The sequence below is a fragment of the Gorilla gorilla genome, chromosome 21 (genome assembly GCF_029281585.2).
Source record: "Gorilla gorilla gorilla isolate KB3781 chromosome 21, NHGRI_mGorGor1-v2.1_pri, whole genome shotgun sequence".
In the NCBI taxonomy this organism is placed as follows: Eukaryota; Metazoa; Chordata; class Mammalia; order Primates; family Hominidae; genus Gorilla; species Gorilla gorilla.
Genome location: NC_073245.2, coordinates 12,115,952 through 12,143,252, shown reverse-complemented (window position 1 = coordinate 12,143,252; position 27,301 = coordinate 12,115,952). Strand labels below are relative to the sequence as shown.

General features: G+C 44.4%; 3 long non-coding RNA genes across 3 annotated transcripts; 1 reads left to right on the top strand and 2 right to left on the bottom strand.

The window, feature by feature from the left end:
* Nucleotides 1-7,313: 7,313 nt before the first annotated feature.
* On the bottom strand, nucleotides 7,314-13,278 carry LOC101143011 (uncharacterized). The gene is made up of 2 exons (XR_008674366.2): nucleotides 12,473-13,278; nucleotides 7,314-7,556 (listed from the first exon to the last, which is right to left on the bottom strand). It is a non-coding gene; the product is annotated as an uncharacterized lncRNA (long non-coding RNA).
* Nucleotides 9,634-21,026, top strand: LOC129528998 (uncharacterized). The gene is made up of 3 exons (XR_008674368.2): nucleotides 9,634-9,685; nucleotides 9,838-9,955; nucleotides 20,796-21,026. It is a non-coding gene; the product is annotated as an uncharacterized lncRNA (long non-coding RNA).
* LOC129528997 (uncharacterized) lies at nucleotides 19,091-26,577 on the bottom strand. Its single transcript, XR_008674367.2, has 3 exons — nucleotides 26,208-26,577; nucleotides 19,726-19,975; nucleotides 19,091-19,311 (listed from the first exon to the last, which is right to left on the bottom strand). It is a non-coding gene; the product is annotated as an uncharacterized lncRNA (long non-coding RNA).
* Between the last annotated feature and the right edge of the window lie 724 nt (nucleotides 26,578-27,301).

The following is a 27,301-nucleotide window of genomic DNA, read 5'->3' as shown; positions in this document are numbered from 1 at the left end:
TGTAAACACAGTGAGTGCCTACTAAAATAAAATATTTAAATGGGACCCTGAATATCCTAACATAACAGACAAAATGCCTGAGATACAATTTTAAAAATCATCTGTTATACCAAGAACCAGAAAAATCACAACTTGGATGAGAAAGAACAACCAATCAACTGATCCCAACCAAGGTGAATTAAATGTCAGAATTATCTGAGAGGACTTTAAAGCAGTTGTCATAAAAATGTTTTAAAAATCAATTACCAATTCTCTTAAAACAAAAAATAGAAAATCTCAGCAATAAATAGAAGTTATAAAAAAGAACCAATGAAAATTACAGAACTAAAAATACAGTAACAGAAATAGAAATCTCAACAGATAATCTCAATATTAGAGGGGAGATGACGGAATAGAATCAGTGAACTTTAGGACAGACCAACGAATTTAACCAATGTGAGAATACAGAAAATGGACTGAAAAAAGAATGAACGGAGCTTCCAAGGCTTGTAAGACTATAACAAAAAAGCCAACATTTGTATCACTGAAGTGCCAGAAGGAGAGGAGAATAAAGGGCCTAAAATAGTATTTGAATAAATAATGGCTGAAAACTTTCCAAATTTGGCAGACACAAATCTACAGATTCAAAAGCTGAGCAAACCCCAAAGAGAAACCCAAAGAAATCCATACCACAACACATGATAATTGAACTTCTGATGACTGAAGACAAACAAAACATGCTAAAAGCAGCCAGGGAAGAACTATGCACCACTTATAGGGGAACCCAATAAGAATGACAGCAGATTTCTCACCTGAAACCATGGAGGCCAGCTGGAAGTGGCACAACATTGTTCAAGTGCTGAAAGAAAAGAACTGTCAGTCATGAATTCTATATCTGGCAAAATTATCCTTCATGAATAAAGGGGAAATAAAACCATTCTCAGACAAAGGAAAGCTAAAAGAATTTGACACTATCAGTTAAATCCTTAAAGATTGGCTAAAGAAAGTTCTTCAAATAAAAAGGAAATTATAAAAAAAGGAATCTTGGAGCATCAAGAAGGAAAAAAGTGCAGTGGAAACAATTAGAAATATGTGTACATACAATAGACTATTCTCATCATGAATTTTACAAGTCATATTCACCTATTCTAGCAAAAAATAAAACCCTATCTGATACTCATGCAAATTATATTTAAAATCATGGAAGGTAAATAGACCTAAATGAAAGTAAGATTTCCACGCTTCACTCAAAATGGTTAAGTCACATATGTATAGTGTAATACTGACAGCAACCTTTAAAAGAATTATACAAAGAGATACACTTGGAAGTCTTGTAAATAAATCAAGATGAATTTCTAAAAGATGTTCAAGAAACCCAAAGAAAGACAAGAGAGAGAAACAGAGGAATAAGAACTAGAAGGAAAAAACAGAAAACAATAAAATTGCACACCTAAGAGGTAATTAGTAATATCAGTAATTTATCAGCAATTAGCAATATCAGTAATATTAGCTAATATCAGTAATTATCTTAAGTGTAACTTGTCTAGATACAACAATCAAAAGATAGAAATTGGCAGAGCGAATTTAAAAAAGATCCAAATACATGCTGCTTATAAGAGACTCATTTGAAATTCAATAACATAGGTAGGATGAAAGTAAAAGAATATAATATTAATTTTAAAAAATCAGGAGTAGCTACATTTATATCTGATAAGGTAGATTCAAAGCAAAGAAATTTACTAGCGACAAAGAGGAACATTACATAATGATAAAAGAATCAATTTACCAGAAAGACATAACAATTCTAAATGTGCATGCACCAAATAACAGCAAAAGCGAAAGCAAAAAATGATAAGAGTTGAAAGGAGAAATAGATAAACCCACATTACAGTTGGGGACTCCAACATCCCCGTCTAAGCAACTGATATGGTTTGGATTTGTGTCCCCCCCACCAAATCTCATGTCTAATTGAGGAGGGGCTGGTGGGAGGTGGCTGAATCATGGGGTGATTTCCCCCTTGCTGTTCTCATGATAGTGAGGGAGTTCTCATGCGATCTGATGGTTTAGAAGTGTGTGGCACTTCCCCCTTTGCTCTCTCAGTCTCTCCTGCTCCACCACGTGAAGATTGTGCCTACTTCCCCTTCGCCTTCTGCCCTTATTGTAGTTTCCTGAGGCCTCCCAGTCATGCTTCCTGCCAAGCCCGGGAACTGAGAGTCAACTAAATCTCTCTTCTTCATAAATCACCCAGTCTCAGGTAGTTCTTTATAGCAATACGAGAACAGACTAATACAGCAACTAATAAAATGACTAGATGGAAGATCAGCAGTGATAGAGAAGAGGTGAACAACACGATGCTCATTTTACGACATGCTTTTCATCCTCTGGGAGAAACTTGGCTACCTCAAAGAGATTCGTACTTTGGGAAAATCCCTTGAGGAGCTCACCATGTCCCTACCTGCTGAGAGCACAGACAAGCATAGTACAGGCTATGTCAGAATCAGCACAGAAACTTCATATGTATAAGTATCATACGTAGGTCCTTAAGGTTGGGGGAAACCTTAAAGGTCATTAGCCCGATGCTGATCCCAATGCAGTTATTTATTTCTTAAGTTATTGCCTCCGCCAAACAATCTAACTCTGTAATGTCCAACTAAGGGCAAGAGAAGGCAACTTTCCCCTTTATGGGCCACTGTAACTAATGCTCAGTGTCAGTGAGGGAAAAAGAATCGACACCATGGCTATAGCCCATACTCCAACAGGCCTCATGACAGAAAGCTTGCTGCCTCCCATTCTTTCTTTGGTTGTTAGAAAGTTTTTTCTTATAAAATGAGAAAAATGTTTCCTACAATATTGTTAGGTAGTTCCAATTAGTACAGTTTCAAGAGGATGACAATATGGGCCGGGCATGGTGGCTCATGCCTGTAATCCCAGCACTTTGGGAGGCTGAGGTGGGCAGATCACCTGAAGTCAGGAGTTTGAGACAAGCCTGGCCATCATGGTGAAACCCCGACTCTACTAAAAATACAAAAATTAGCTGGGTGTGGTGGTACACAACTGTAGTCTCAGCTACTCAGGAGGCTGAGACAGGAGACTTGCTTGAACCTGGGAGGCGGAGGTTGCAGTGAGTGGAAATCACGCCACTACACTCATTCTGTTGACTGGGCAACACAGTGAGACTCCATCTCAAAAAAAAAAAATAGAAACAAAGAAAGAAGATGAAAATATGCATAAATTGCCCTAAAATATTTATACCCCCTCAACCAGCAAATCAGAAATGTGCACTAAGATTGATTACAGATTTTATAGCAACATTGCCTATCACAGACAAATCTTGATTAAACCTTAATGTCCGACAAAAGAGGACTGGTTGAATTAAATTACAGTATACTCATAGGATGAAATCCCATCCAATCACCTAATTAAAAATCCTATTTTAAAAGAATACTTAAAGGCAGGGCACAGTGCCTCATGCCTGTAATCCCAGCACTTTGGGAGGCCAAGGCAGGATTTCTTGAGCCCAGGAGTTCAAGACCAGCCTGGGCAACATGGTGAAACCCCATCTCTACAAGAAATACAAAAATTATCTGTGTATGGTGGCACATGCCTGTAGTCCCAGCTATTTGGGAGGCTGAGGTGGGAGAATCACTTGAGCCTGGGAGGTCAAGGCTGCAGTGAGCTGTAATTGTCCCACTACACTCCAGCCTGAGTGACAGAGTGAGACCCTGTCCCAAAAAAAAAAAAAAAAAGGACTTAATGACACGGGGAAAGGTTCATAATATATTTTAAAGTAAAAAACAAACAGGTGTTACATATACATGTATACATATACAAGTATAAACAAAATTAATAAAATAAAATATACAATTAATATGCTATTAACAGTGACTATCACTAACATTAGAGAGAGATTTATTCAGTGCTTTTGTTTTCCTTATATTTTATAAAAGTTTCACTTCTGTAATCAGAGAACAACAGAGTTTTCTTTTTGTTGTTGTTGTTTTTTCTTTTCTGAGACAGGGTCTCACTCTGTTGTCCAGGCTGGAGTGCAGTGGCTTGATCACGGCTCACTGCAGCCTCAACCTCCTAGGCTCAAGCAATCCTCTAGCTTAGCCTCCTGAGTAGCTGGGACTACAAGTGTGTGCTACAACGCCCGGCTAATTTTTACTTTTTTGTAGAGATGGGGATCTCACTTTTTTGCCCAGGCTGGATTCAAACTCCTGGGCTCAAGTGATCCTCCCACCTGTGCCTCCCAAAGTGCTAGGATTACAGGCATGAGCCACCACACCCAGCCTTTATTTTGATTTTGACTTAAGAATTTTACTCTTCCTCACAACAGCAATTGGCCTACCTCTTGCTGTCCCTTTCCTCCCATCCAGCCTTCACCAGTCCCCTGGGGCTCTGAAAGTTTGAATTCCACTGCTCTTACCTTGCCTGGCCCCAGGATGCTCCTGTCTCCCTAATTATTACTTTAGCCCAAATACAACCCACAACCCCCTTTCTTCTTTCTCTTCAGCAGGCTAAGACAGGATGGCATTTTCTAAAAACAAACTGGGAGAATGAAAAGGAAATAATTAGAGAGAATACTAGCAGCAGCAAAAGGGGCGTGGCAAGAATCGGCTTGCTCACCCAACATGCCGTCTACCCCTGTGCTGTCTAATATGGCAGCCATTAGTCACATGTGGCTACTGAGCACTCGAAATGTACCTGGTCCAAACTGAGATGTGCTGTATGTGCAAAATATGCATCACATTTTGAAAGCTTTATTTATTTATTTGAGATGGAGTCTTGCTCTGTTGCCCAGCCTGGAGTGCAATGGCACAACCTCAGCTCACTACAACCTCTGCCTCCCGGGTTCAAGCAACTCTCCTGCCTCAGCCTCCCAAGTAGCTGGGATTACAGATGGCTGCCACCATGCTCGGCTAATTTTTGTATTTTTAGTAGAGACATGGTTTCACCATGTTGATCAGGCTGGTCTCAAAGTCCTGACTTCTCAGGTGATCCGCCCCCCTTCAGCCTCCCAAAGTGCTGAAATTACAGGCATGAGCCACTGCACCCGGCCTGAAAACGTTATTTTAAAAAAGAGTGTAAAATATCTCTTAAATAATTTTTATATTGATTACATGCTGAAATGATTTTGGATATATTGGGTTAGATAAAATAAATGTTTAAACATTGATTCACCTAGGTTTCTTTTTTTACCTTTTAAAAAATGTGGCTACTAGGACATTGAAAATTATGTATGTGGCTCTATTTCCACTGGACAGTGTTGCCCTGGGGGCTCTTCCCCCTTTCTCGCTTGTCTGCCTCTCCCAGAGAGGTTCCAAAACTAAATACTCATTTTCCCATCTCTCTTTCAGCTAGGGATGGTCATAGTGACGTAGTTCTGGCCAAGTGGAAGGCTGCTGGGGTGGGGATTTGGATGGGATTCTGGGAAAGTTTTGGCTTTCCTGATTTAAAAAAGACTGACACAATACACCTATTAGAATGAGTAAAATCAGGAACACTGATGACACCAAACACAGGTGAGGATGTGGAGCAACAGACACTCCCATTCATTGCTGGTGGGAATGCAAAGTGGTACAGTTATTTTGGAACACAGTTTGGCAGTTTCTAACAAAACTAAACACACTCTTACAATCTCACTGCTTGGTATTTACCCGAAAGAACTGAAAACTTATGTGCATATAAAAACCTGCACACAGATGTTTACATCAGCTTTATTCATAATTGTCAAAACGTGAAAGCAACTAAGATGTCCTTCAGTAGGTAATTGAATAAACTATGGTACATCTAGACAATGGAATATTATTTAGTGCTCAAAAGAAATGCGTTATCGGCCAGGTGCAGTGGCTAACACCTGTAATCCCAGCACTTTGGGAGTCTGAGTCAGGCGGATTGCCTGAGCTCAGGAGTTCACAACCAGCCTGGGCAACATAGTGAAATCCCGTCTCTACTAAAATACAAAAAAAATTAGCTGGATGTGGCAGTGTGTGCCTGTAGTCCCAGCTACTTGGAGGCTGAGGCAGGAGAATTGCTTGAACTCGGGAGGCAGAGGTTGCAGTGAGCCAAGATTGTGCCATTGCACTCCAGCCTGGGCAACGAGAGTGAGACTTCATCTCAAAAAATAAAAACAAACAAACAAGAAATGAGTTACTAAGCCATAGAAATACATGGCTTGATATGTATTGCATATTACAATATGCATATTACTAAATGAAGAAAAAAACAATCAGAAAAGGCTGCCTACTATATGATTCCCATTATACAACATTCTGGAAAAGGCAAAACTATGGAGACAGTGAAAAGATCAGTGGTTGCCAGGGGTTGGGGGAAGGGAGTGATGAATAGGTGAAGCATTGAAGAGGATTTTTAGGGCAGTGAAACTGCTCTGTATAAGACTACGAGACTATAACGGTGAATGCATGTCATCACAGAAGTATCCAACCCCACAGAATGTACACCACCAAGAGTGAGCCCTAATGTAAACTGTGCACTTGGGGTGACTGTGATGTGTCAATACAGGTCCATCAGTTGTAACAGATACAGCACTTGATTCAGGGATGTTGATGATGGAGAGACGGTGGGTGTGGAGGGTGGGTAGGAGGTGTATGAGAAATCTCTGTATCTTCCACTCAATTCTGTTGTGAATCTAAGAAAAAAAAAAATCTAAAGCCACTTAAATAAATAAAGTCTTAAAAGAGAACAAGAATGTTAAAAAAAAAAAAAAGACCCAGCTGGCATTGCCCCTTCCTCCCTCTCCCATTTCTTCCCGTCCCGAATGAAGGCTTAATGCCCAGAGCCGAGGCAGGCAATTCGTGGCCATGAGAACAAAAGCCAGCCTGCCAAGGGAGGGGAGATGTGAGGCCTGAATTCTTGCTGGCAACGTTTAGCAACTGAACCAAGACCAATTCACATCTCTTGTCATGAGAGAAAAATAAAGCCCTGCTTTTCTGAAGGCACCTTAAGTGGTATTCTGTTTCTTGCAGCTGCACATATTCCTAAATGACAGAACAGACAAGTCTCCATAGGACAGGCCTCTGGCCCTAAGCCAACACATATGTAGCCTCTGTAGCTGCCACAAGCTTCCTAGCTGCCTCCTCTAGGCTCTTCCCCCTGGACTCCTCCACTGGCGCAAGGCCCCCACCTTCGTTCGTGCCCACACAGGAACTATCTCATCTCCTTGTAGATCAAGACCCAAGAGGCCCAGTTTTAAAACTTCTGAAACCCCCTAGGCTGCTTCAGTTTTTGGTCTGGGGAAACATGGTGGTGGGATACGCTAGCCTCATCTCCAGGTCACACGCCTCCAAGGGGAAGTAGTCAACACCATCAAGATCTACAGGATAATACTTTAATTACGAAAAGCACAAATTATGTATCATTGGAACCAGCAAACACATAGTAGCAGGAAGGATGCTTGCTCCCAAGGCTCTTCAGTCATCAGAGGACACACTCAAGCCCCACCTGAGTCTTCTCCCCATTCCATCGGCCATCCCTGCTCAGGATGTGGTGCCAGGGCCATTCCCAACAGCCTCTTCTGAGTAGACTCCAGTTCGTCTAATTCTCTTTCAATGGTGCTCCTGGGAGAAAAGAGAAGGCTGCTAATTTTCATGACACAAACTCTTCTCACAGCATGGAACCACCAAGACATCAAAATACACCAGCTGCCTGAACCTAAAGCGCAGCCAAACAGAAATGAGATTTTTGTGGATGCTAATAGGCACTATGCAGCCTTAGCACCAGGGATCATTTGCTCTAGTTCTAGATCCAACTTGTGTGACTGTGGGCAAGTGACTGTTATGAGAAAACCTCAGCTAAAACACCCTCCTGGTCTCAGACCTTCTGACGTCACCCTAGAGCAGTTCCTCCTCCATCGTGAAAAGCAGTTGAATTGGCAAACTGTGACTGTGACAAATGTCTCAGTAAACAGCGCCCTTCATCCAGGTGCACAGGTCCAAGCCTTGAGGTCACGGTCGATTCCTCTTTCTCTCCCACCCAACATAGAACTCATTAGCAGAACGTGTAAGGTCTGCCTTCAGAATGCATCCCAAGTCCAAGTGCTTCTCACCTTTCTTTACTATGCCAGTCCAAGCTATTGTCACCTCGCACCTGGACCCTTCTAAAAGCCTCCTTGGTCTTTGCTTCCACTCTCACTCCCTAAGTTCTATTCTCTACCCAGTAGCCGGAATGTTCCTATTAATCAAGTCCTGTCATTCCTCTGCTTTCACCTCTCCAATGTCCTCCCATCTCCTTCTGGGTAAAATCTAAAGTCCTTTCCATGGCTCCAAGGTCCTGGTAATCTAGACCTCAGCCTCTTGTCTACCTCCACTGGCTCTATCATTCCCTCCTCTCCAGCTGCTCTGGCATCCTACCTCAGAGACTGCACAGCTATTTCTCCTGCTTATAACATTTTTCCACCATTTATCAGCCCTCACTTCCTTCAGCCGTCTGTTCATTCTACATCCTTGGAGAGGCCCTGCATGGCACATATTTTACTGTCTGTCTCCTCCTACTAGAATGTAAGCTCTTTGATGGCAGGATCTTTATTTTATTTCTTGCTCTATCCCCAGCCCCCTAGTAGAGTGTCTGAGAATGTGCTGAATGAATGAATAAACACTGCAAATGCATAAATAGCTTGCTCAAAGTTCAACAATGTTGCTGACTGGCTTTCAGAGTCTCTACTGAGGAATAAAAAGCAATTTGTTCTTCAGTGTTCCAGAGATGTCACAGGGCTCACTTTGGTTGAACCAGAGGTAGGATGCCCCAAGTTCTACCTGTTTAGGTAGTTATTCTCCCCAGAAACAGCTCCTGGCAGGATGAGGGAGTCCTACGAATTCCAAAACTCCCACAGAACAGTATTTAAAAAGTACTAAATTAGAGGTTTCTAAAGGCTTCTCTAACCCAAAACTCAAATACAGTGAGTGGATCAGAAGAAGCAAAAAGACCTTCCCTGGTCTGTCCTTCCCCTATAGCTGCTACACTTCTCTGGAAGTGGCCACAGAGGGACAAAAGAAGGAATCTGATGCCCTGTGACATTATCACCCTGATAGAGTTGCAGTGCTAAACTCTGATTGAGCCCTGCTGTTTCAGAAGTGTAATGTCAAGCAATGCACTAATGAGATGAGGAAACTGCATCAAGGAAGCCAGCTCATCCTTGGGGAGATGAGAACACACTGCCTGACGTCAGCATGACACCCAACTCCTATCTTAGCACAGGCTACGGATATTATGCTGCTGTCAGCTTCATTACGGAAACAATACAGAAATCTGCAGCAGACATTACTCCCAGCTTCTGGGCTGTGAATCAATGACACCAATGCTTCAGGAGCCAAATTGGAAGGCTAGACAAAGTCATCAAACTTGAGGATTCAACAAGGTAATGGGACTGAATATGGTTTCTGGCGCAGAGCTGCTATTAGTCAGGGCAATGTGAAATTCACTGCTACTAGAGCTTCCTGGGTGGATTCACTCATTCATTCAACAAACATTTGCTGGCAATAAAGAGATCTGCCAGGCAATAAAGAGAAGAAAAAGACTACAAAAATCACCCTGCCTTTTGTGAACTAACAATGTAATAACCATGATGACAGTGCTAAAAAAGAGCAGCCAGCTGGGTGTGGTGGCACACGCCTGTAATCCCAGCACTTTGGAAGGCCAGGGCAGGAGGATGGCTTGAGGCCAGGAGTTTGAGACCAGCCTGGGCAACACAGTAAGACCCCATATTTATTTATGTATATTTTTAAAAAGAGCAGCCAACATTTTTTTTTGAGCACTTGTCCTAGCAGGTACCGCTGGATTCTTTTTTTATTTGTTTGTTTTTTATTTTTTGTTTTTGAGTCAGAGTCTCTCTCTGTCATGCAGGCTGGAGTGCAATGGCACGATCTCAGCTCACTGCAACCTCCGCCTCCTGGGTTCAAGTGATTCTCCTGCCTCAGCCTCCTGAGTAGCTGAGATTACAGATCTGCACCACCACGCCCGGGTAATTTTTGTATTTTTAGTGGAGACGGGGTTTCATCATGTTGGTCAGGCTGGTCTTGAACTCCTGACCTCATGATCTGCCTGCCTCGGCCTCCCAAAGTGCTAGGATTACAGGTGTGAGCCACCATGCCTGGCCATGCTGGATTCTTTAAGTGCAAGATCTCACGCTATCATCACAACAGCCCGGGGTATTACTGTCCTTGTTTTGAAGATGAAGAAACTGAGGCTCAGACATTGATTCAAAATCACAGCAGGGCTCAAATCCCCTGACTATAAAAGCCAATGCCCGTAACTGCTAGGAAACACTGCTTACTCTAACCTAGTGCATTAACCTAAGTAGGATAAATAGGGACCTTACACTCTGGTGAGTGAAGGGAGGGTTTCTGAAAACAGAAAGAAGGCCAGGTGCGGCGGTTTACGTCTGTAATTCCAGCACTTTGGGAAGCCAAGGAGGGAAAATCCCTTGAGCCCAGGAGTTCAAGACCAGCCTGGGCTACATAGAGACACCCCACCCGTTCCTACAAAAAATGAAAATATAATTAGCTGGGCATGGTTGTGTGCGCCTGTGGTCCCAGCTACTAGCGAGGTTGAGGTGAAAGGATCACTTGAGCTCTAGAGGACGAGGCTACAGTGAGCTGTGACTGTGCCACTGCACTCCAGCCTGGACAACAGGGTGAGACCCTGTCTCAAAAACAAACAAATAAAAAACAAAGGGCCAGGCACAGTGGCTCACACCTGCAATCCCGGCACTTTGGGAAGCAGCCAAGGCGGGCAGATTTGAGATTAGGAGTTCAAGACCAGACTGGCCAACATGGTGAAACCCCATCTCTACTAAAAAATACAAAAATTTAGCCGGTCATGGTGGTGCATGCCTGTAACTACTTGGGAAGCTGAGGCACAAGAGTTGCTTGAGCCGGGGAGGCAGAGGCTGCAGGTTGCAGTAAGCCAAGATCATGCCACTGCACTCCAGCCTGGGTGACAGAGCGAGACTGTCTCAAAAAAAAAAAAAAAAAAAGAGAGAGAGAAAGAGAAGAATATGGTGAATATGATGTTCTTGCCAATGGAAGAAGTCAGTCCAGGAGCCCAAGTCTGGGAATCCATAACAGGGGCCGGATTACACTGCAAGCAATAATGAATGTAGCTGCCAACATACATTTTATTTCCAACTGAGAAATAAGAAGGCCTCAGAGGGGAAAATTCACTTTCCCAGACTTTTTAGTGGGGTGGAGGGGTAGAATCATTCTCATCTGACCCCCGTACATCTTGACATTTCTACTTATTAGAAATTAAAGTATAAATTAAGAAGCTTACTCTCCCTTCTCAGAATCCCATAGCTTCTCATCTGTAACTTCCTCAAAGCACCTGCCACCTTCTCCTACTACCCTGGAGAGTTGCTGACAGATGCTAATTTAGTTTTACTAAATATATTACCTTACCGGAAAGGCTAAACATGCATAATAGATAATACCAGCTACCCTTTGTTGAAAGAGGCTTACAGATGGATGAGGAAACAGTGACCTGCCCAAGTAGCATTATCAAGACCAAAATCCACCTGACTCACAGCCCAGTGGTCTTTTAAGGACACGATCCTGCCTCTTCTACAGAACCATGTAAGAGGCTGAAAAACTTTGGGAAATAAAAGGAGAAATGCAGGCAAATGTTTCTGTAATCCAGCCAGAGGCTAAGAGTCCTTGTAGCAGGACAAGTGCAATCCTTTCCAACCTCACAAGGCAAACAGACGATAATAGTTGTCAAAAGACAAAAATTACAAGCAATTTAGTTTAAAATCTTAATTGGCTTATATTTGCATTCTAGAATCAGCCGATGCCTCGTTCTATAAAACAGAATGAGTGCTCTGATGAGCTGAGCTGAGGAGGCTGGCTTTATAGACAGAAAAGGGCTGAAGAAAGCAGAAACACAGAACAAAAAGCGAATTGGTTGTTTCAAAGTTATTTTCCTTGTAAAGGTTAAAGCAGAGAGGACTTCCTCATCACGCCAGCTAAAGCTGGTTTATTTGGGGATTTGGCTATATTAACTGTCTCTCTCTCCTAATTTCTAGGAAAGTCAAATAAGCAACTTAGTTTCAGCTTGGTGGCATGGAACTTCAGCATAAGTGACTCCATGTTGGGTTGATCTGTTGGGCATAGTGCAGGAGCTCAGTCCAAACCAATAGCTTCTTATAAATTTTATTTAACATAGTGATAACAACAATATGACCATGGTAATAACAGAGGCAGCTTACTATGTGCCTGGCACCATTCTAGGGACTTCACAATCTTTTTTTTAATGTCCTAAGTTCTTGAAGGCAAGGGGCTTTACAAATATTAACTACTATAATTATTATAATGATATTAAGTGGGTACTATTATTATCCCCACTTTTTAATGAGGCAAGGTTGAGAGGTCAACTAACTTGCCCCAGGCAAGCCCATGAGCACTTGCCACGTGCTAGACACTAAGTCCAGAAATTGTACTAAGTACATTTAACTCGTTTAATACTCAAAGCAATCCCAAGATACCTGCTATCATTATCACCACTTTCAGAGGGAACCAGCAGAGCTCAAGGCAGCCTGAACCCGGAGCCCGCGCTTAGCCACCAGCTGCGTGGCTGAGGGCAGGGCGAGCTGACCCAGGCTGGGTGCGCGTGGGGCGGGGGCTGGGTAGAGATCTGCTTGCTCGAGTCCTCAGCAAGGGCCGCACTGGACGTCAGCTCTGAGTGTGACCAAGGCCCTCGGCTTCTCCAGATCTGGACGCCGCAGCCCGGGAGCTCCGTGCCAGGGAGCCTCCGAGCATCGCGGGCCGCTACTGCCCCCTGCCGCCGCCCGGGCCTTGCAGGGAGAGCTTGCCCGGAGCAGAGGCGCACGGCCACCGGGCCCCGGCAGCTCCCAGCCACGACCACCCAGAGACCCCGCAGAGGAAACGGAAGCCGCCGCCCGGCACTTTCTGAATTCCTCTCTCCGCCCTCAGGTCCCTGCGGCCTCCCGTCACCTTCGTCACTTCTCGTGGGCTGGCGGATAGAGCCCAGCGGCTCCCCACCCACTTGGCTCGCAGCCCACGCTCCCAACGCCCGAGTTGCCATGGTGAAGGACGCGGGAGAAACGCCGGAAGGGGCACGGACCCCAGGGAGAGCGCGGAGGAGGCCACGCGGGTCCTTCCTCCACCTGGGCCCAGGCACTTCCGGTCTCGTAGGCGTCGGGGAAAGCTCTTTGCGGACTTCGCTGCGGGCTTAGGATCTCCGACGTGAAGGGAAGCGGGGGCTGGAGGACGCAGAGACTCTCCCTGAGCTGCTCGAAGTCCAAGCCTGTAACCCGGCTCCGGTCCTCATTTTCCCGCCGTCAGTGCTGGCGGCCTGCAGTTGCCATGGTGACGCGGGCCGCGGAGCAGGGCAAGGTCCCAAGTCGCGTGCAGTTGCTCCTCGCCGTCGCCACTCTCCTGCCCCAGGCTGTGGGTAGTAGACGTCAAAAGAGATACACCAGAGCGCGACCCAGACTCAGGACCGCCGGGGTGGGGGCTGCTTCAGGCATTGGACACACTTCCTGGGCGCCTCGTGACCGCACCCTCCTGGCCTCACACCGCGGGGTGGGTTTGCACCAGGGTGGGCCGAGCCCTGTCGCTGAGCGACTCTGACCTTTTTAAGGCCACCTAGCTTTGGGTACAATGGATGTCTCATACTGAATTTTAATCAGCTTCTTACTGGAGGACATTAATGTTTGTTCAGTCTTTGTTACTACAAAAAATACTAGAGTGGCGTGGTAATATCCTTGTATGTACGTGCACACGTGCAACTTTCTCTGTAAATTTCCAGAAGTAAAATTTCTATGTCAAAGGCCAAATGCAATTTTAATTTTCATGAATATGACTAAATCGCTCTTCAAAGACACTAGCAAATTTACATCTCCACCAAAACTGGAGTCCGATAATTTTAATTAGGATTATATCAACAGTGATGAACTGTTGCAAAAGAATTTTCCAGAGCATTTTCCATTAAACCAATTCTTTGATCAGTTTTTTTTAATACAACATAGTTAAATAGTATCCATATCCATTTTTATTTTATGGAAATTGTCTTTACTGAGTGATTCTTTTACATATAAATTTCATGATAAAGATTTTACTTCTTTAAAATTTGTATGTCGGATTTTACTTTGGTTTCCATCATTGTGATATTTTGTATTTCATGCTCATTTTATTGAAAAAGAAAAAAAAAAGGCAACCCCGACATTCAGAAGCTAGCCTGGCATCACAGGTCCACCATGTTATCCTCCTATTGTACGTAGCGTCACAAAATAACAACCTCAGATATGGTTACAGAGAGCCTGATAAAGTGAGACATAGCAAATCTACTTTGAAATTTTGTCTAAGCACAGACAAAAACACGGTCACTGTGCCACTCACAAAATACCAAACACCCGTCTTGGAGAAAATGAGTGACTGCTACTTCTTTTTTTTCTCTCTCTCCTTTTTTTTTTTTTTTTTTTTTTGAGTCAGAGTCTCGCTCTGTCGCCCAGGCTGGAGTGCAGTGGCAGGATCTCGGCTCACTGCAAGCTCCACCTCCCAGGTTCATGCCATTCTCCTGCCTCAGCCTCCCAAGTAGCTGGGACTACAGGTGACCGCCACCACGCCCAGCTAATTTTTTGTATTTTTAGTAGAGATGGGGTTTCACTGTGTTAGCCAGGATGGTCTCGATTTCCTGACCTCGTGATCTGCCTGCCTCAGCCTCCCAAAGTGCTGGGATTACAGGCGTGAGCCACCGTGCCCGGCCCTCTGCTAACTAATTACAGTTTTATCTTTCTTCTAGTTTGCCTTCTCTATAGATTAGATTTACTGAGATACCCAATCATGGAATTGGCTTCTGCTTCCTGACCACTTTCAATCTAGGGCGAATCCAACTTCCATAGGCCCTCCTTAAATTATCCATAAAAGCTCAAATCCATAATAGGTTCTTTATAACACCTCTTTTCGAAGATACCCCCCATAGTTCTGCCATGGTATGTACTCTCCCTCAGTGCAACCCAACTTGTTCAACTACAGGTGTGTCCTGGTGGTCTTTGGCTAAAAGGCATTGTCACTAGCAAGTTCTATTTTCTTTTCTTTCTGAGACACGGTCTCACTCTCTTGCCCAAGCTGGAGTGCAGTGGCGCCATCATGGCTCACTGCAGCGTCAACTTTCAGGCTCAAGCAATCTTCCCACCTCAGCCTCCCAACTAGCTGGGACTACTGGCATGCACCACCACGCGTGGCTGATTTTCATTTTTGGAGACAGGCTTTCACTATGTTGCCCAGGCTGGTCTCGAACTCCTGGGCTCAAGGGATCTGCCTGCCTTGGCCTCCCAAAGTGCTGGGATTACAGGCATGAGCCACCATGCCCAGCCGCCATAGTTCCATTTCCTTTGGCAAAATTTTGTGGGTCCAAAAATCTGTCAATGGCAGTCCTCTATAAATGTTTAGTAAGGAGCAAATTTTACGTGGGCAGTCTGTTTTAGTTTGCATTGATTATTTCAACCAGATTTGATTTCCTTTGCTTCTTGTAATTTCCAGTGTTACCTTTAAGATGTGAGTCTTCTGAGTTCTTTTCATAGCAAATTTCACAGGTGCCATCTTAACCATTGTCAATTTTATTTTGTATGATTTGTAGACAAATCATACAAAATAAATGACTACCGGTGATAGTCATTATGAATCAGACAGAAGGTTGATGATTTTTTCATCTGCTTCTTGACTCAAGAACCTTCAGTAGGGCAGTGATGTAGGACCTGGACACATAACAAAGTAAAAATGATCTGCTTCAACTGGCAGGCTTACTGTGTGCACCATGCCCTTTACCAGGCACTGGGAACACAGGTCCTGCCATGAAAGTAATTCACAGTCTAATCAGAGCGATATAGGAGCTGGCTGGCCTCAACTTGCCAGATGGATGAGAATGAAAAGGGCCTTCCAAATGGAGGAAACAGCCAAATGCAACGAATTTATTTATTCATTAAATATTTATTGAATACTTACTTTGTGCCAGGACTTGGGCTGAGCACTGGGGATGCAGGAATGAGCATCTTCCATGTGGCCCCTGCTCTCCAGAAGCTCTTGGTCTGGTGGGGGAGATGCATATGAAACAATCGCTCTAGTGACTGCAATGTGTAATAACCACTGCAGAGAAAATCCAGAATTCTGTGGGAGCCTGGGACAATGGCAACCTGACAAGTGGGGGTCAAGGAGGGCTTCACTGAGAAACTCACTTTTAATCTGTGTGAAGGATGAGACAGACAAAGAGGAGGTTGTTCTTGGCAGAGGACACAATTCATGCCCTGAAGTGGGAAAAGACTTGACCTTTCTCATGGGATGAAAGCAAGCCAGTGTGGCTGGAATGAAGTGGGTTGGAGGACGCTGTTGGGGTATGAATGAGGTGGACCGATATCTGATCCTGCAAGGGCTTGTCCACCACCCTAAGTTGTTTGCATCTTAATTCAAAAGCAAGAAGTCAGGGAAGAGTATCACGATAAGGAGTGGGGTGATTAGATTATAAATGCATTTTACTATGTCTATGGGAGAATAGATTGGGCGGCGGCAGGGGGGATGATAAACATCATGGAACCAATAAGAAGGAGAACACTGTAGTTGTTTACAGGAGCAACAATCACAATTGACCAGGTAGCACTCAGAGGAGGGAAGTATCCATTGGAGCACTGAGGGTGGAAATGAGATTAGAATGGATTGAGGAGCGTGTGAGGTGAGGAATATCTGTGAAAAATATGAGAAACAACTCAGTTATGGACTGAATTGCACACCCCAAAATTCATCTTAACTCCTAATGATTTTGAATGCCACTGTATTTGGAGATAAGGTCTTTAAAGAGGTAATTAAGGTTGAATGAGGTCATATGGGTAATGATCTCATATTGACCTCATCCAATATGACTAGTATCCTTCTAAGGAGAGAGACACCCAGGGTGCACACACAGAGGAAAGACCACGTGGGGATACATTGAAAAGATTGCCATCTGCAAGCCAAGGAGAGAGGCCTCAGGAGAAACCAAGCTGCCAACACCTTGATCTTGGACTTCCAGCTTCTAAAACTGTCAGAAAATACATTTCTGTTGTTTAAGCCACTCAGTCTGTGGTATTTTGTTATGGGAGTCCTGGCAGATTAATACGAACCCAAATGTCCATATAATGAACAGTTGGGAAATAAATTATAATGCATCCATACTATGGGAAAGAGTCTTACCCTAAAATATGCCCATGCAAGTTCAAGACTTTGACTTTAGAAGGAGTTTAATTTTCATTAAATTTCTTTTCTTTGGCTTGTGAGGATTTCACTGCATTAGCAAAGACTGATATTGAGCCTCTGGAGCAGCCTCCACACGGTCTTCTCTTTGGTGACATAGTTGGTGCGGGTTGTAAGTAACAGACTCAGGCATCACTTGCATTGTTTCCTTTATCTCTCTTATACTGCTTTTTAAAAAAAATTTTATAACTTTGAGAATCATGTGTGTATTTTGTTTCTGAAATTGTGCAGTAACTGTGTACCATCGGTTGAAATAGTAATTATCTTTTCCATTTATGAAAATTCACCCTATGAATTTTCTTAGGAACAAATTAACCTTGTAATGAGAGGGATGACTGCTGAACTCTATGCAAATATTTAAAAGAATAAGGTAGGGAAAAATGAGGTAGAGCTATATATAGTGACATGAAAAGATGCCCAAACCATATGGCTGAGTGAAGAAAAGAGGTGTATGTAGATTATGAGCTTTTTTTGTTTTTTGAGTTTGTTTTTGTTTTTGTTTTTTTAGACAAGGTCTCGCTCTGACTCCCAGGCTCGAGTGCAGTGGTGTGATCATGGCTCACTGCAGCCTCAATCACCTGGGCTCAAGCCATCCTCTTACCTCAGCCTCCCAAGTAGCTGGGACTACAGGCGCATGCTACCACGCCCAGCTAATTTATGTATTTTTTTATACAGATGGGGTTTTGCCATGTTGGCCAGGCTGGTCTTGAACTCCCGGCCTCAAGTGATCTGTGCACCTCAGCCTCCCAAAGTGCTGGGATTATAGGTGTGAGCCACTGTGCCCGGCTCTCTTTTTGTTTTCTAATACATATAACTATTTGTTAGTAGATGCTTAGGGGAAAAAATCTGGAAACAGATACAGCCAATTTTTAAAGTATTGTAAAAATCATATCATTTAGGGATCTAGGTTTTGCCAAATGAGCCCTGTTGATGAGTTGATAACCTCCTCTAGCAGGGAAACTGTAACACATGGTAATACACCGAAGGCCAAGAAGTCAGTGAAAGAGCCACGGGCTACCACTCTGATGCCCCCATGCTTACCACCCATGACACATGACCCAGTGTGGCCTTTGGGGTCAGGCCATGTAGCAAACACTAGTAAAACTTAGTATCTCTCCTAGTTTCAAATAAACATAACCATGAATATAAGTCCTAATATTTTCTCATCCCAATGGATCATCTTGAGCAAACACTGATATTTCTATAACTCTACAGATAGAGCACTGTACAAATGGATTGGAGGGTGATTCATTAGCATAGTATGTATATGCAATCAGAATACAATTTTGTGTATAAAACATCCACTGTGTATGATTCAGGGAACACAATTGTTCTGAGAAAGGAAGCACCAACACTATCAGGTATTTGTTTTCTGAGAAAGGAGGAAGATAGACTTTGATGATCTCTAGGATGACTTCCCACTGACTCTCTAACACCCCTGGACCTCTCTAAGCCATTGAGGAAGCAGTTGAAGTGGCTGTAGTGGAATGAAGTGGTCTCTTTAAAGAAAATTGTATCCAGAGTGACTGTTAACCAGTGTGATACATGGCAGTCTTTGAAATAAATGTCTTTAAAGTCATTCAGTGTGATTCTATGTAGCTCTTCCACATTGAAGATGTTCTGTTTCATAAAAACTTAAATTTAATAAAAGAATTTAATAACTCTCCCCTTATGATACATCAAATATTACTTTTCAGACTTTTAGCTACTTCTCCTGGAGGCAGAGTTTCCAAAAAGAAGTCTCAGCTAAATGCTAAGCACTGTTACCAAGCAAAGAAATGAAAATTGAACATCGCCAAAGCAATTGTGTACATTTTTGGAAAATAATTTATTTTGTCAGAATGAAATTCACAGCCCTTTTAAGCAAAAAGTAGGCACATGATTAAAATGGCATTGAATTAGAAGAAAAAAGTTAATCAAGCAATCTTTATTGAAACCGTCTGTGCTAAGGTTTGTGAAGGAAGCATTGTAATCCTGGCTGACATTTATCGTGACATTTATTGTATCTTGTGCCAAGCGGACCCAGATCAAAAGGTGGGTTATCTGTGCAGCTGCCCAAAGCACTAATCCATAAGCAGCACTGAAATGTCAAGGGAACAAATGGGAAATTGGTGCCAGTTACCTGAGCATTTCACAGGATTCCTTCAAAGTTGGCAAACTAAGTGGTTTCACTCCCACCAGTTGTAGGCAGCACATTCGAGTGATGTGACAGGGAGTAGGGGTGTGTCGGGGAAGGGGATGAGGTCAGGACTTTCAAGCTGGGACTACCCCAAGGTGGAGGAGGAGCGAGTGTGTGGGGACATCAGGCACAGGGACAGCGGTGCAGACAACCCCATCCCAGGTGATGAGGGGCCGGAGCACAGGGAACCTGGGAGAGAGGCGCCAGTGAGGTCGGGAGGTAGTCGGAAGCCACAGGAAATAATTTTAATATTACCTGAGCTGTGATGGGAAAACATTGACGTTTTCAACAGGGAAGTGGCAAGAGCTGACTCACCTTTGAAAGGACCCATTTGGCTAACGGCTGGAGAACGGCTCCAGGAAGGCAAGAGTAGAGGCAGAGAGTGCATAATGAGAGGCCATGGAGGTGAGAAGTGATGGTGATGCACTCAGGATGATACTTCTCGTTAGAGCCAGCAGGGTTTGCTGAATACAATAGTTGCTTCCTAACTGGGCAGGGCTGGGCTGGGGCTTCCATGCTCAGTCTCCTACACTGCAGCCTCCTGGCAGCAGCCAGAGAGATTTTTCTAAAATATAAATCAGAATGTTACCTTAAAACCTTCAAGTGAAATAACCTAAATGGTTCCCAATAGGGAACTGGGTAAATAAATAACAGTACCTTATGCAATGCAATACCATGCAGTCAAGACAAACAAATGACCATGCAAACACTCTACCAATACCGCCACAAATGCTCTCCAAGACAAGAATTCAAAAAAACAGAGTGTGAATATTATGCTACCATTTGTAAAAGAAAAAGGGAGGATGCATGTGTGTGCACGTTTGATTTCGTATGTGGATAACATCTCTGTAAGAAAACACAAGAACCTTGTAACTAAATGGCTTCCGGGGAGAAGATCTGGACAGTAAGGGGATAGGGTGGGAGGGAGACTCTCTGCCTTTGGCGCTTTTGAGTTTTGAATCCTACGACTCTAAATAGTCATATCATCTGTTTAACAATAAGTCAAATTAAAATTTTTACATGAATTTGGCCGGGTGTGATGGCTCATGTTTGTAATCCCAGCACTTTGGGAGGCCAAGGCAGGAGCATTACTTGAGGTCAGGAGTTCAAGACCAGCCAGGCCAACAGGGTGAAACCCCATTTCTACTAAAAATATAGAAATTAGCTGGGTGTAGTGGCACGCACCTGTAACCCCAGCTACTAGGGAGGCTGAGGCAGAAGAATTGCTTGAACCTGGGAGGCGGAGGTTGCAGTGAGCCGAGATTGTACCACTACACTCTAGCCTGGGCAACAGAGCCAGACTCTGTCCCCCACCTCCTACAAAACTTTTTTACATTAATTAAATAACTAACTCAGTTATCTCACTTCCTGTCTTCACTTAACAGAAAATCTAGACTCCTGAGCTACAAGGCCTCGTAACTCAGCCTGCCTGTCTCTGCCTTCATCCTCTAGCACTTTCTCACTGAGTTCCAGCCACACCAGCCTCCTCTTGATCCTCACCATGGCGAGCTTCGTTCCTTCTGAGGAGTTTTGCCCTTGCAAAGAGGAGGTCTGTACTTTGACCTCTCAGGATAGCCCTATATGGCTCTTCTCAGAAGTCACTTCCTCAGAGAGGACTTTCCCAACCTCGATTTAAATTTGCTACCCCTCACCTTCATCATTGAAAACCCATGTTCCAGCCGGGCACGGTGGCTCACACCTGTAATCCCAACGTTTTGGGAGGCCGAGGCAGGCGGATCACTTGAGGCCAGGAATTTGAGACCAGCGTGGCCAACATAGCAAAACCCTGTCTCTACAAAAATTAGCTGGGCATGGTGGTGCAGGCCTGTAGTCCCAGCTACTCAGGAGGCTGAGGTAGGAGAATCTCTTGAACCCAGGAGGTGGAGGTTGCAGTGAGCTCAGATTGGACCACTGCACTCCAGCCTGGGTAACAGAGTCAGATCCTGTCTCAAAAAAGAAAAGAAAAGAAAACCCATGTTCTACTGTCTTCACAGCACTTGCCTTACCTGAAATTATGTCATTTACTTGCTTATTTATTGTATGTCTCCCCATTATGCTCAGCTGCCACCATCATCTTGATGCCAGGTGCCAGGAACGGTGCCAGGCTCATACTAGACAGCAAATATTTATTAATGAATGAAGGAGTATTTTTCTTTTTACTTCAATGTCTTGGTGGTCCTTACTGTCATCATATTTTTAATAGCTCTCGTATTATTTTATAGTGTATAGGGACAGCATACAGACTACAGTTTTAATCCTGGCTTTGCTTCTTTTTAGATCTCTGACCTTGGGCAAGTCACGAACCTCACTGGATTTTGTAAAGATTGAAAAAAGATCCAAGGAATAAAGAGCTGGCTCTGAAAAGCCTCAGTGTGAACAGGACGAATGGGAAGGACTGCTGCCTATTTCAGGATGAGGAGATGGGTCTAGTCAGGGCAGGTGACCTGCCCAAGGTCACGTAACCAGGGGCCCAGAGGTCTCCACTTCCTGGGCTTCTGACTCCACGCTCTGTGCGTGATTGTTGGCGTTTTTTCCTTATCATTTCTAATCCTACAAGAGCCCCTGCCTCTCCTCCACTGGGAATGGAGTCTACGTTTATGATCAACAAATAACCCTCATTACTGGGAATTGGTAGCTTGTCTTTTGATTTTCTTCTTGTAAATGAGTGATATGTTTGGGCCTGGAAAACAGTACACAGAGTTTCTAGACAACATCATGAAATTAAATGCTGTGACACACTGACTTAGGGAAGCTGTTCATCTCGCCATTTCTTAAAAGGAATGAAACGGTCGATCAGCTTTGCCTCTGCATATTTATTTGTTATAACTGATAGAAACACTAACATTTGGAGCCAGAGAATTGAACCTGCATTCTAATCTAAGTGCCTAAATATAAAGTCATTTTCCAGACATCGTGTTCATATTTTATTTTCTCAATTTAGACTGTAGTCCACAGGAATAAGGGCTGGATTTGTAATGACCTGGAGGAGATTGTGAATCTCTGAAATTTGACAACAGATGTCACTAGTGCCACATTGCTCACAGAGCCATCATGCTACCTGGCATTTCAGAATTCATACATTTTCTTTGGCATAATAAAACATTTTTATGAAAATGCAGCAGCTTATTGTAAAAAATTTCTGCCTCCTGTGCCAGGCACTAATACCATGTCTGACCTCATTTATCCCTGCAATGGCTTTAGGAAGTCACAACATAATCCCCATTTTATAGGCAGGGAAACAGGCTTAGAATGGCCTAGTATTACCTAAGGTCATGCAGAAAATGACCCATGCCTGTTTGTCTCCAAAGCTGTGTTCTTCCCATGCTATCTTTGATTAAAGTTCAGCATCGCTATAAACAGCCCCCGAAGTGTGCCATCCTTGAAGGGTGTCTACCTTGCAGCCGTCCATCTGAGCCAATTAGAGCTACTCAAATTAGGAGTGTTGCACTGAAGCAGATGAATAGAGGCGGAGTGGGCTGAAATACAGAATTTAATCGAGCAAAATGATGGCACAGAAGTTCCCAGAAGCAGAATCCCAATAGGCCCCCTAGCCTGCAGCTCCCTGATGCTAAGTCACTGACATTTGAAAAACTTGCTCCTTAACAAATTATGCATCCCATTTTCTTTTTCCACCTCCTCTCTGTGAAGCAGCAATCAGCTTTGTCATTCATTCTTCAGGAAACTAGCCAGGATATGCCAGGGAGAGTGCAACTGAGAGCTTAAGATGTCTCTTTCTTGAAAAATCTGGGAACAAAGAAGCTGTTGTTGTGCCTTTGACTCATGTCACTTTTTAATACGGTGTGGAGAACGTGTTCATCGTACCATCAAAACTCACATGAGGTTGGGGATGGAAGAGGGGGAGGCATGGAGGTCATTCTCGGTGTTTGGGGGTGCAAGGGGGGCACTAACATTTACTATTCTCTACCTGTGGGTCAAGTGCCTTGCACATGTGCTCCCATTTAATCCAGTGGCCCTGCTAAATAGCTGTGTGTGCCCTTCCCATTTCAAGGATGGAGAATGAGAGGCTGAGAGGTCATAGGACTTAGTCAGGATGCAGAGTCTGGATTTAAATCAAGTCCCCCTGACTGAAACCATCTCATTCTGCTGTGAATCCCCATCCTTTGTATTACCAGTGCCAGGCCCTCCTCCATGCCCTTCTCCATGGTAGATCACCAGAGATGTGACTCCCACATCCAAGCTCTGATCTAGGCTGGGCAACCATGGATGGCCACGCCATCCCTCTGATCCTGTTTCCAATGATAAAAGTCGAATGTTAGTTGTTAAAGGCTCAAATCAGACATGGTCTATTCAACATCGTTGCTGGAGCTCCTGCCTTGGGTTGGGCGTTAGTGCCAAGCATAGAGGAGCAGAGAGTCTTACACTTGTTCGTGGGGGGCTAGCTGATGTTTTGCAATCTATAAAGCACCATCCAAAAGTAAGTTACTGTGAAGTGAATATCGCTACCTCCCTGAAATGTGGAGGAGGTTCCTTTTCTTACGGTATCCTAAGACCAGGTTGGAATTTTTCAAATAGAGCATCAACTAAGAAACTAGAGAAAAATATACCTCCAAAAAGCAAAGAAATAAGAGAGTTTGCCAAATTCAGGGTCTCACCCTTTTAAAAGCCTTTAAGTCTAGTGGACAATTATATGGGCAATGGGTGAGAGGACAGGAGGAAGAGAGTTTTCCCCTCCAGGGGTCCAGATGCAATTTTGGTGCAGAGTGTCTCTGCTGCCCACTTCTTGTTGGGACTGCTTTCTTTGCTCAGGCAAAGGACTTCTGCCTGTTTATTAATCAGTTCATCATCCATAGACTCATTCATTTATTCATCATTCATTCATTCATTCATGTCATTTCTCCTATATCCAATATTTAGCATTGACAGCTTACATGCTACAACTAACTTCAAAAGAATAATTACTGTTCAAACACAAAGAAAGGATGCTTTTTCACATGAAGGTACTTACAACAGGAAGCTGCAAGTGTAAAATTTCTCTGTGATTCTGTTTCCTCCATTAACCCAGCTCTGTTCCCCACATAGGGCTCCTCACTCCACAGGTATTAATAATCAGGGAAGGAAGGAAGAGAGAGAACAGGGCCATATTTGACAAATGGGAACCCAGGAGGGTTAAGCCCACCAGAGTCGTCTGGGTGACTCTGAGGCCGATTCTGGTAGTGCGGAGGAAGTGTCCAGTGCTGACTTGGCCCTCTGGAGGAGACAGAGCCACCAGGAGCCCACAGCCACATGGTGGAGCACTCCCGGCATGCCAGGGGTGGGGCAGAGGGCTGAGGGCTCTGTGCACCAGGGCATCTGCACCCTTCATTCCATTAGTATGTGAGGCTCCACTGGCTCCCAGCAAAGTACTTTGCTCAGGGCCCCACTGGCACTGAGTAATACAAACCCGAACTGCAAGGTGATTCAAACCCAGACTCATTTAACTCCACTCTGCTCTCCAGCCTACTCTGCACAAAAATCACCCAGAGGCAATGGTTTTAAAAAAAATGCAGAATCCAGAGCCTCATCTGCTCCCTCAGCTTAGGATCCTGCAGATCTGGGCTGGGGAGCAGAAATCCGCTTTTTTTGGTGGGGGCGGGGGGGACGGAGTCTTACCTTGTCGCCAGGCTGGAGTGCAGTGGCGCAATCTGGCTCACTGCAAACTCTGCCTCCTGGGTTCAAGCAATTCCCCTGCCTCAGCCTCCTGAGTAGCTGGGACTACAGGTGCGCACCACCACGCCCAGCTAATTTTTTGTATTTTAGTAGAGACGGGGTTTCACCATATTGGCCAGGATGGTCTCGCTCTCCTGACCTCGTGATCCACCTACCTTGGCCTCCCAAAGTGCTGGGATTACAGGCATGAGCCACTGCACCTGGCCAGAAATCCTCATTTTTGACAAGTAGCCAGGTGATTCTGATAAGGGCTGTCCACTCTGACCTGGGTACAAACAAGGAGGGTTCAACACACCTGAGCGTTCGTCAGAATGACTTCAGAAAAACCTGAGCAAAGATTAACTCAACACTACTATGTACCAGGCACTCTTCTGAGGACAAGGGAACTCACTAAATCTTCCTGGCAAATTCATGAAGTTGGAGCTGTCATCATCTCTTACCTCATATTCTATTATATTACAATAATTGTATTGTATGTTATAAATCAGGAAAGGGAGCAATGTAAACTGAGGTCAAGGAAGACCTCTCTGACATATAAATGAGGAAACTGAGGAATACAGGGGATACCTAACTTGCTCAGTGCCCTAGAACTTTTTTTTTCTTTTTTTTGAGACAGTCTTGCTCTGTCACCCAGGCTGGAGTACAGTGGCACCACCTTGGCTCACTGCAACCTCTGCCTCCTGGGTTCAAGCGATTTTCCCACCTCAACCTCCCAAGCAGCTGAAATTACAGGCGTGCGCCAGCATGCCAGGCTAATTTTTGTATTTTTAGTAGAGATGGGGTTTCACCATGTTATATTTTTAGTAGAGAGGGGGTTTCGCCATGTTTCAAGACCTGCCTGGCCAAAAAGATGAAACCCTGTCTCTACTAAAAATACAAAAATTAGCTAGGTGTGGTGGCTCATGCCTGTAATCCCAGCTACTCAGGAGGCTGAGGCAAGAGAATCACTTGAACCCTGGAGGAGGAGGTTACGGTGAGCTGAGATCACACCACTGCCACTCCAGCCTGGGTGACAGATCAAGACTCTGTCTCCCAAAAAAATAAATAAATACAAATTAAAAAAGAAAAATAAAAAAGAAATGCATCACCCGTATTGTAGGAAATTCAGTCAGGCCCCGCCCCAGACTCACTGAATCAGACACTGTAGGTGCGGCACTCAGCCATTTGGGTTTCATCTCAGCTTCAGGTAGCGCCAATGCCTGCTCAGGTGTGAGAACCACCGAGCTATTAATGGATCATCTCGTGGGTAGGTGGGTGATGTCCTGCAACCCCCAAGTTGGCCTCCACCACGTCCTCTTGGCCTTGAGGTTTCTGAGGGTTTTTCTTCATCTCCTAGTTGAGTTCTCTAGTTCATTCCACACATAATCAATAGATTGACAGAGGGGAGTGGGGGAAGGCGGAATTCAGAACGTTCTTCTGTTTTGAAAACAATTCTGCAGCCAGAAGCACCTCCAGAGAGAGACATCCTGAGTGAATGTGACAGCGGCCTGCTTGACCCGCCTGAGGTGTGGGCGAATGGGCACAAGTGGCTCTTAAACGGACTCATTTCTGGCTCCATTGTTTCTGAATGCAGGCTTCTGGCAGGACCTCAAAGAGGTGGCTCCAAACTAGTTTAAGCACACCTCGACAAAGGTGTGCAGCTGTCAACTTGCTTGCCCTCTGAGGTTGGGGTGTGATGCCCTGCACTCTGCCCTCAGGCTAAAGCCCAGGGCCTTCCTGCCCTTCCACAAGTGTGTGCCCTTCCCCTGCTTAGAATGTTCTTCCCCAGGTCTTTGCAGAGGTCTGCTCTGTCACTGTATGAAGGTCTCTGTTCAAACGCCACCTCATCAGAGAAGCCTCCCTGGCCACTGTAGCCAAAGTAACCTCCCCCCAACCCCATTCTACTCAATCTATTTTCGTTTTCTCCCTCTTGACATTATTCAACCTACTTATCTGTTTCTTTTTCTTCCTTTTTTTTTTTTTGAGACAGAGCCTTGCTCTGTCGCCCAGGCTGGAGTGCAGTGGCACGATCTCGGCTCACTGCAATCTCCACCTCCTGGGTTCAAGTGATTCTCCTGCCTTAGCCTTCTGAGTAGCTGGGACTACAGGAACACACCACCACACCTGGCTAATTTTTGTATTTTTAGTAGAGATGGACAGGGTTTCACCATGTTTGCCAGGCTAGTCTCAAGCTCCTGACCTCAAGTGATCCACCCACCTTGGCCTCCCAAAATGCTGGGATTAC